The sequence below is a fragment of the Cydia fagiglandana genome, chromosome 4 (genome assembly GCF_963556715.1).
Source record: "Cydia fagiglandana chromosome 4, ilCydFagi1.1, whole genome shotgun sequence".
NCBI classification, from domain to species: domain Eukaryota; kingdom Metazoa; phylum Arthropoda; class Insecta; order Lepidoptera; family Tortricidae; genus Cydia; species Cydia fagiglandana.
In genome coordinates, this window is record NC_085935.1 from 14,970,623 (window position 1) to 14,979,036 (window position 8,414).

Consider the following 8,414-nt stretch of genomic DNA (forward strand, 5'->3'; position numbering starts at 1 on the left):
CTTCTTATACTATTAGGGTACCTATACAGAGAGGGTGAGGAACATTATATAAATCTACAGATTATTTTATCTCTATGTACGTCGTTATGACTTTGGCCATATACTCCCTTACAGTAGTATGCCAGCAATTAAATAGACATCACACATGCGTGCACCCGAAAATAACTACATAGGTAGTTAGTGTCAATAAGAATAGTACGAGGCTTATTTTATTATTAACAGACTTTATACCAAATTTTATGATTTAAAAAACATGAAGAAACGGCAAACTTTTCTTATTATTTTAGAACATTGCTTTGTTATTTCCGCAGCTAAGTTTGGATTGCGTTAGCATCTCGGTTAATCTCGTGAGAGCCGGCTAGTCTGGAGGCTCGGCGCGTCCTGCGCTGCAGCTAGCCGCCCGCAAGTAATCGACCTATTAATAAGGGGCTCAGTGCTAATACGCTTAATTAAAATTGCCATCTTGAGACGCCGCAGTTTTTGGGCACACTCCAGCCGGATTATCCGGCGTGGCGCGTATGCCGCGCACACTAACACTTACAATATTTTAACTGGGATGCACTCCTTGGGTTTTAATATTGACGATCGTTTCTACAAGTTGTAGTTATTTAGTTTTTTGACTACCGGAAAAGAGTTATGCTTTTCGAGCATATAGCTACGTCTAATTCTTTGGCGCGCTCGCTATATATATATTGGATTTTAACAAATGAGGTGTGTAGCTAGCAGCACATCAGGTGTAGCCCGTGTAGCCTCTTGCTTGATGTTAAATGTATGTATGTATGTAAATGTATAAGAATTCGATTTGTTTTACCTCTGAAAATAATTGAGCATTTTCTCAACATATTTTTCCAGGTGCGACGCCGTTACATCCATGTATTGAGCTCTTTTGGGTTAAAATAAAGCCTACCAGACAGACGAGGTCTTCGTAACCGTTCTAGAAAGGGCTCGTTTGACAGGACGTATGTACACTTACGTATAAGTATGTGAAACACATTATTCGCAAAAAAGAACTGTTTTAAAAATGTGTATGCAAATGCTATCGATTCGACTGTAACGCTCATCGCTCGTAATTTCATCCCGAGGGAAACGTTTAGAACGGCCCGTGACTGTGTTGACAGGGCTGGGAGCGCGCGGCCTCTTTGTCGGCGTCTCTTTGAAGCGCGGGCGCCGGTAGCGCAGCTTCGAGTGCCAGTTTACGAGCACTGACGCGTTTTATTGCTCATCTGCTTTAATCAATGAGCAAATGGCTATTAGGCGGTCCGCGCGGCGGTAACTGTATCGCTCAAATTTTGCACGCCCGGTCCCGAGGGCTTTCCGATTTTCCGGATTTGTTTTGGAGCTCAGTATCCTAAGGCGCCGCCGCGGTTATTGAAAACTATAAGTACAACTTGCACAATGCACAATATACCTACTAGTTAGACCCTTAGGTAAATTTTTCTCTCTCATATTTCATTCCGAATGCATCTTTAGACAGTGCTTTAGCCAGTATAGTGATATTAATTATTTATTTTCTTCCACTGCGCGCTTTCATTATCCTCAATTGTGAGTTGCGAGGAGACGTATAGGTACTCGAAAACAATGAAAACGGGTCACATTGTGTGAAAATACAAGTGACTCTTGTCAATGCTTTTGAGTAGGCATATTTAAATGTGCGATAAACGTCATACTAATAATATGGCGCGGTAAAGAAGTTTTGTTTTATGGATATAGAAAATTAAAATCAAATGAACTTACGACGGAACGAAAGTTACGGTTTCTAAGTGAGCAAGTACACGTACTTAGCTAATTGCTTCCCGCACGGCAAGCTCGACAGAAGGTGTCGCCGTGTTCGCGTCCTAGTAATTGACTCCTTGAACGTTTAAAACAATTAAGCCGGTCTCATGCGCTGTTCGGAGCGGGTTCCCGAGAGCAATATATTTAGCGTCATTAATGGGCGTACCGTTTATGCGCTATAACACCACTACCGCGAATCTGCGCACAAAAACCATGTTTCATCAACACCAACCCCGGTCGGCGAGGTAATTAGGTAGCTTCGATTGGGAATAAAAACGGCTTTATGCGAAACCGCGGCAGTCCAGTGCAATTTTTTGAATTTAACTCCATTTAAAAGTGAAACGCTTTTGAAAATGTTAGTCACTGGCTCTAGTTTCAGCACTCATCGGTATTACGATGCTAAATTTATAAGAATTGCAATATTGCATAATACTTTTGCATACAAAACCTATATATTATGTAGTTATAAAAATATTATTGCGAATGTTTGGTACGAGTCATGTTAAGTATAGCATATTATTTCTTTAGCAGTTCTAACGAGCATTATCTGGAACGAAATGTTCTTGGAAAACAGTATGTAATTGTATTATTATGTAGGTACTTCTATTAAAAACACTTCTATTTCGATATTTTTTTCTTATTTAGGTATTCTTGGTTCCATTTTGCAACTATCATTTCTTGGCAATAAAATGATATCGTTACAGCTTAAGGCTCGCTATAATAGGCGAGACCGATCGCCGCCGAATTTGCAAAAAACTTCTCAGCTCGGGAGCAGACTTCAACCAGATTGCAATATAGGGTCAGAAACAACATCGATGTTTATGGATGGCGTTTTCATGAACGTCTATCAAATCTAACAAACCGTTGATAATCGTTTGTCCATACCAATATTTGACAATCTTGCTTGTTAGAAAGAGATAAAATATAACAAAGGTTTGGAAGAGGTTGCCGAGTTTCATGAATAAGGAGGTAAGTCTTGTATCGCAATTGCGGAGCTGGACTACAGTGTAAAAAGTAACAGTGGACCGACGCCTATGATGTTTGCGTAAATGCCGAGACCGCAAGAGATCACAGTAGGCGGGTTGCAACAGACTTTTACACAGCTGCCCAAAAAACTGCACATTTCAAATAGGTAAGGCTCGCTAGCCCTGTAAGTAGTACCGAGCTACTAACAATGGCGATATATGCAGCTCGGGTGTACGCGATCCTTTCCTCGCCCCTCGCACCCCGCACGATTGCCTTGTCTTGTAGACGGCTTCGTCGAATGACTGTATTGTTTTATAGACTGAGGCTGGACTGTTCTTGTTTCGAATTCTTTTCGACTGAGTATTGGTTTAAGCTAGGGATGGCATCCTTAGATATAAACGAATAAGTATTAACGATGAAGCCAATTTACACCATGATTTATTTGGGAGTAAAACTCCCTAGAGCCGAAACGTATCACTTTCCCTACTTCATAAATAAACATTGAGCAATTTTTGTAGAACATAAAATATGAAAAAAAAACCGTTAAGAATTAATAAAAAAATCCTCAACCTACATAACTAGAATATAGTTCTTTTTTTTAACACTTTCCAATAAGTTCTGTTGATGCTTGAATTAGTAATTTAAACAAAAGCTTTCTTTGTTCATATGATTCTTAATTTGGAGATTGTTTATAGTAGGAGATCCCACATATATGGGACCTTCACCAATCTGTCTGACGGATGAAACTATGAAAATATGAAAGAAAATATGTCCCAGAACATAAATAAGTAGGGTTGCCTAAAAAAATATGGTCAAGGCTATTTTTAATAAATTTAAAAAAATAAAAATTTTTTCGGCAAATTTCACCGATTTGTCTGACGAACGAAATAAGTTTCAATGCAAAGTATAAAACTTGTACAACATAAATCATCTACATAGGTTGCCTATCTTTTTCCGGTCCCTATTATGTGGTTGCCGTGTTTAAAGAGGTGATTTTATATCGATAATTGCACTCATCTGTCTGACGCTTGAATTATACATCAAAATGATGGTAATTTTATTGCAAATACAATGGTATAAAGTTGCCTGCGAAAATCAGGTCACAAATAAGGGTTGCCAGGCTTTTAATTAAAATAAGAAGGGAAGACTTTTAGCGATAACTCATAAACGGCTTAACTGATCAAGTTTGTTTTAATTTTATTTGATTGAGTTTTATAAGCACTATTTTCAAGATTTTTTTCATATTTTTTGGACAAATGGTTCAAAAGTTAGAAGGAAAAACCTTTTTTTTTTCTTCCTAAACGATTATTTCCGAAATGATTCACTTTATCAAGAAATGTTGTTTAAAGACCCCTATTTATTTTGAAAGGCCTAACCAATGACACCCCACACTATAAGGTTGAAACGATAAAAAAATTGTCACACACATTTTGTTTCTTTTAAAGCGATTATTTCCGAAAATATTCACTTTATCAAAAAATGTTCTTGTACCCGTATTCATTTTGAAAGACCTTTCCAACAACATCCCTAACCATAGGGCTGACACGAAAAAAAAATCCTCACATACATTTTGTTTCCTTCGAGGCGATTATTTCCTAAAATAATCACTTTATCAAAAAATGTTGTTAAACCTGGAGTTACCATGGTTATCCATACAATCTGACACTAGGTTAACGGTTTAATCGCTTAACCTCGGGTTTGTAGGATGGTGCAAGCGAGCCTAAGTGGTGTTTTTGCCGACGGTAGTGTGAGAGCGGCGGGTACAAAGAACCACTACGGGTAGGTAGTACAGGGTGCTTAAATCGCGATCAAACATAATCGGGCCGAGTTCATCGCTGCCCTGTTTTCCATCTCACATGATCAACTACATACTACCGGTTATATTATAAGACGCTTTTTCACATCAGGTATTAACTTATATTTTCTAGCTGGTGAATGGCGATATTCGTAAATCAGCATGGTCAATTTATTTGGTAAAGGTAAAAAAATTATTACAATATATAATACGTATGCAATATCTAATATCTAATTTAAACAGCTATTTAATAAGCCTGTTATATTCATTTACATTGACCATTTACATTACTTAAGTTTTTTTACTAATCAATTAAAAAATGTTCTTTAATTTTTTTCTTACATACCTATATTACCTATGTACGTACATATTTGCTAAGTTTCGCCGGCGGAAAAATATTTTAGTAAAACCAATAGGCAATGACTGTAATACGTAAAGATAAATTCAGCAAAATACTTAGTGTAATTAGACTAAATAAAATTGAATCGTAGATCATTAGAGTGGACATCAAAATATTGCGATTTCGCTGAAATCTCACAGTGTCAGTGATGTGGATGTGACAAACCGATTATGTAATGTCGAATTGCGTCCTTTTAACTCTCTTATTTTTTACCTCTCTATTTGAACATTTTGAACTTGAATGCAGGCGTTCGATATGAGGCGGTACTTAGTTTAAATTCTGTAATTCGAGTTTTCAGAGAGCGTTTTGTGTTTCAGAAGCCGTAATCTCTGGAGATTAACACGAGCATCCCCGTAACTAACACTTAGTGTTGTAAAACGCCGACAGGCGCGGTGTCGGGTGACTGGCGCCACATCTCTTAGCCACCAGCTCCTGGACATTATCTTAATGTCTGAAGCCGCCGTCCATAACCCTCGATGAGACGAGAATAGATTGTAAGTGCTTGTAGAAAAACTGCAGAGTGCATGAGGCCTAATAGGAAGCTTGTGGTTCACTGAATGCCACTTACATGCACGTTGCAGTGCTAAAAATACACTTTAGTCAATAAGGTGACCTGATATAGATCACAGAACGAAATATGTAATGTTATTTGGATTACCTAGCTTTAATGGTTATACCTATACGCGCACGCGCTGCTCAACTCCCTGCTCGAGGCACAGCCGCAGTGTGATTTATTTGTGAGTGCGATGGGGCGAGTGACGATGGAATGCAAGAGGATGTTAGAAAGAGAGATGCCTAAGAGTACCATACAATAATGAATACATGTGTCTTAGCTGTATATTGTATTGTTATAAATAATGTTAAAAATGCTTTATGTTGTTAATGTGTTCCAATTTGTGCCGCTTTGGCATTAGCTGTAAGGTGCAATTTGTTATTTGAAATAATAAATACATAAATAAATAAATACCTACCTAACCTTTATCCGTGGAAAGAATTTAGAAAATATAATTAACAAACTAGTATTTTATTATTCAAAGACTTTTGTTGAATGTAAGTGTATGAAAAATAACTAGATTTGTTATTTTGTATGCTTCGGATTGAATCAATAAATAGGTAGGTAAATTGAGTAAAGTAGACCTACCATGGTAATTTAAATTTAAATAACAATAATACACAAAGTCCATTAATAAGGGTTTCACTATATACCACTTAAAATACACAACGAAATAATTTACAACAAAGCAGCAACAGCACACGAAGAAACAGTCATTATCAACACATCTGTTGTGTGGAAACATCTCTCTTCACCCGGACGGTGGGTGATCACAATTGTCACCAATTAACAGTGTGGGCGCGCGCAAAAAAGACCACCATCGTGGAAAACACCTTGGCTAATGTGTCAGATGACAAACCAAGGGCTTCGGGCAAGAATGCGAGCCACGGGGTGCGCGCCCTAATAGGGTGAAGTGTCCAAACATGGACCACGGACCACGTGGCGCTAGCAATATAATCTATCATTTTTTGCAAACACATGAGTTCATTTTTTGTGGCTAGTTTCAAAGAAGTTAAGTTTGGTCATTGGTTATTTTGGATTAGGTGTTGATCGAGATTATTGGTTTGCTTTGTTTTTGGTTATTGGTATTTCCATCGAGAAAACATTATAGTGACATACCTAAAGGGTTTCTCCGTTATGAGACCATACCCTTATATACCTGTAGGTATTTTATATAGGTAAGCACAGTCTTATCGATGTACTGATAAACATGCACAAGTTTATGATAATCTTTACTGAATAAACCTTTAAAGTTGTTTTATCTTACATTAATTTACAATTACAACTTAAATAATAAAAATAATACGAATGACCGAAAATAAACATGTCGTTTGAATTACCAGAATTTATATAAAAACTAACAATACCAAGACCACACCAAGCGAAACTATAAATTAAAGTGATGTGATGGTTAGTGGCCAATCACTCGGTTTTAATACTTCATTACAACAAGGGATCAAGTGAAAACGTCTCCATAGAGTTACAATAGTCGCGGGCGTGAAGCGTGCTCCGAAAAGCCCAGGGGGTAAGCTAATGTCTAACGTATGACTGTGCTATGTAGGTATGGTGTGGCTTTAATATAAAATAAAGTTTTTGTACGTACTCGATTTTCATAAATTGGCAGGCAATTGACATTTAAATTATATTAAAATTTACTGCAATGCAAATTAATATTAAGTACCTACATAATATTGTATTTCTGGAAATTACACAAAATTTTAACAACTAAGTACACGAATTTTTCGATGTCAATTCAATGTGATGTAAATTACTCTAACCGACACCTAGTATCCGAGGATCGTCATCCTCGGATAATAGGTAAACGGTTAATGCAGCGGTTATGAATTCACACAATTTCAATCCAATTCCAATAAGTGATCAGTGCATTTGAGAATAAACCAGGTGCTGCTTACTACTACATAATATTATAATAATGTCATTTGACAATTAGGTACTTGTTTGCTGTATGAGTTGATATTGCTCATCGATAGTAGAAGACTGACAAGTGTATTCACGACCGATTAAAAAAAAATAAACACTTTTTAGACAGTAAACCTACTCTAGATTATTTGTAACTTAATAAATTTTAATGTTTACTAATGCAATATTTTTCGTAAACAAAAGGAAAGACAGCAATAATTATTGTACCTAATATGTATTTATTGATAAAAAGTGTCGTTAAATACGGTTTTAACATTACAGTAAGTAGCCGTAAACATATGTCATCTCCAGAACAACTGGTTAAAGTCACACGATAATTATCCGTCGGTGGAAAAGCAAAATAGGTACTTACTTAAATAATGTTCTACTGTCATAAATGTTACCTTTTTATTCCTTTACACTGTAAACTTTCACACAATTATTTAAATATCGCAATTAATCAAAAGTCGTCGTCGAAACTCAAATAACATTGGCCTAACGACTGTGGCTTACATATATTATTATTTTAAATTAAATGTATCCTATTATCCAATGTAAGGATGTATCCATAAGATGATGGGACGTCTAAGCGGAAATTTTAAATCTAATCAATAACTTTTATATCAGGGTAAGAAGCGCAATTGTCACAAAATATTGTGACAACATCATTTAAAACCATTCATTCAACAATAGTGCAAGGTATTGAAGATGAATGGAGTGTACGGAGAGAAAGCACAAACAATGCGAAACAATGGCCCTCCACTCGAAGCTGGCGATACATCTGGTTCTAAAGAATAGCGCAGTGTGGTTTAAAATAGGTAATTGTGTGAAATCAATCGGTCAAAACGTTACAAATAAATAGAAACTTTTTTTTTTAAGTTACATGCCCGATTGTTTATATACCTACTCTATTAAACTATCATGATTTATTTTTTTATATTTTATTTAATTAAGTAAATTGGTTAAATATTCTATTTATTTATAAATGTACTACATACTACTTACCA

The 8,414-nt window shown here is 36.3% G+C and overlaps 1 protein-coding gene across 1 annotated transcript in view; it reads left to right on the forward strand.

Moving 5' to 3' along the window:
- LOC134663905 (uncharacterized) overlaps positions 1–5,452 on the forward strand; it is a 90,758-nt gene extending 85,306 nt beyond the window's left edge. Inside the window, exon 3 of the mRNA XM_063520447.1 lies at positions 5,252–5,452. The gene's annotated coding sequence lies outside the window, so the exon portion shown is untranslated. The remainder of the gene's footprint in view (positions 1–5,251) is intronic.
- Positions 5,453–8,414: the final 2,962 nt, after the last annotated feature.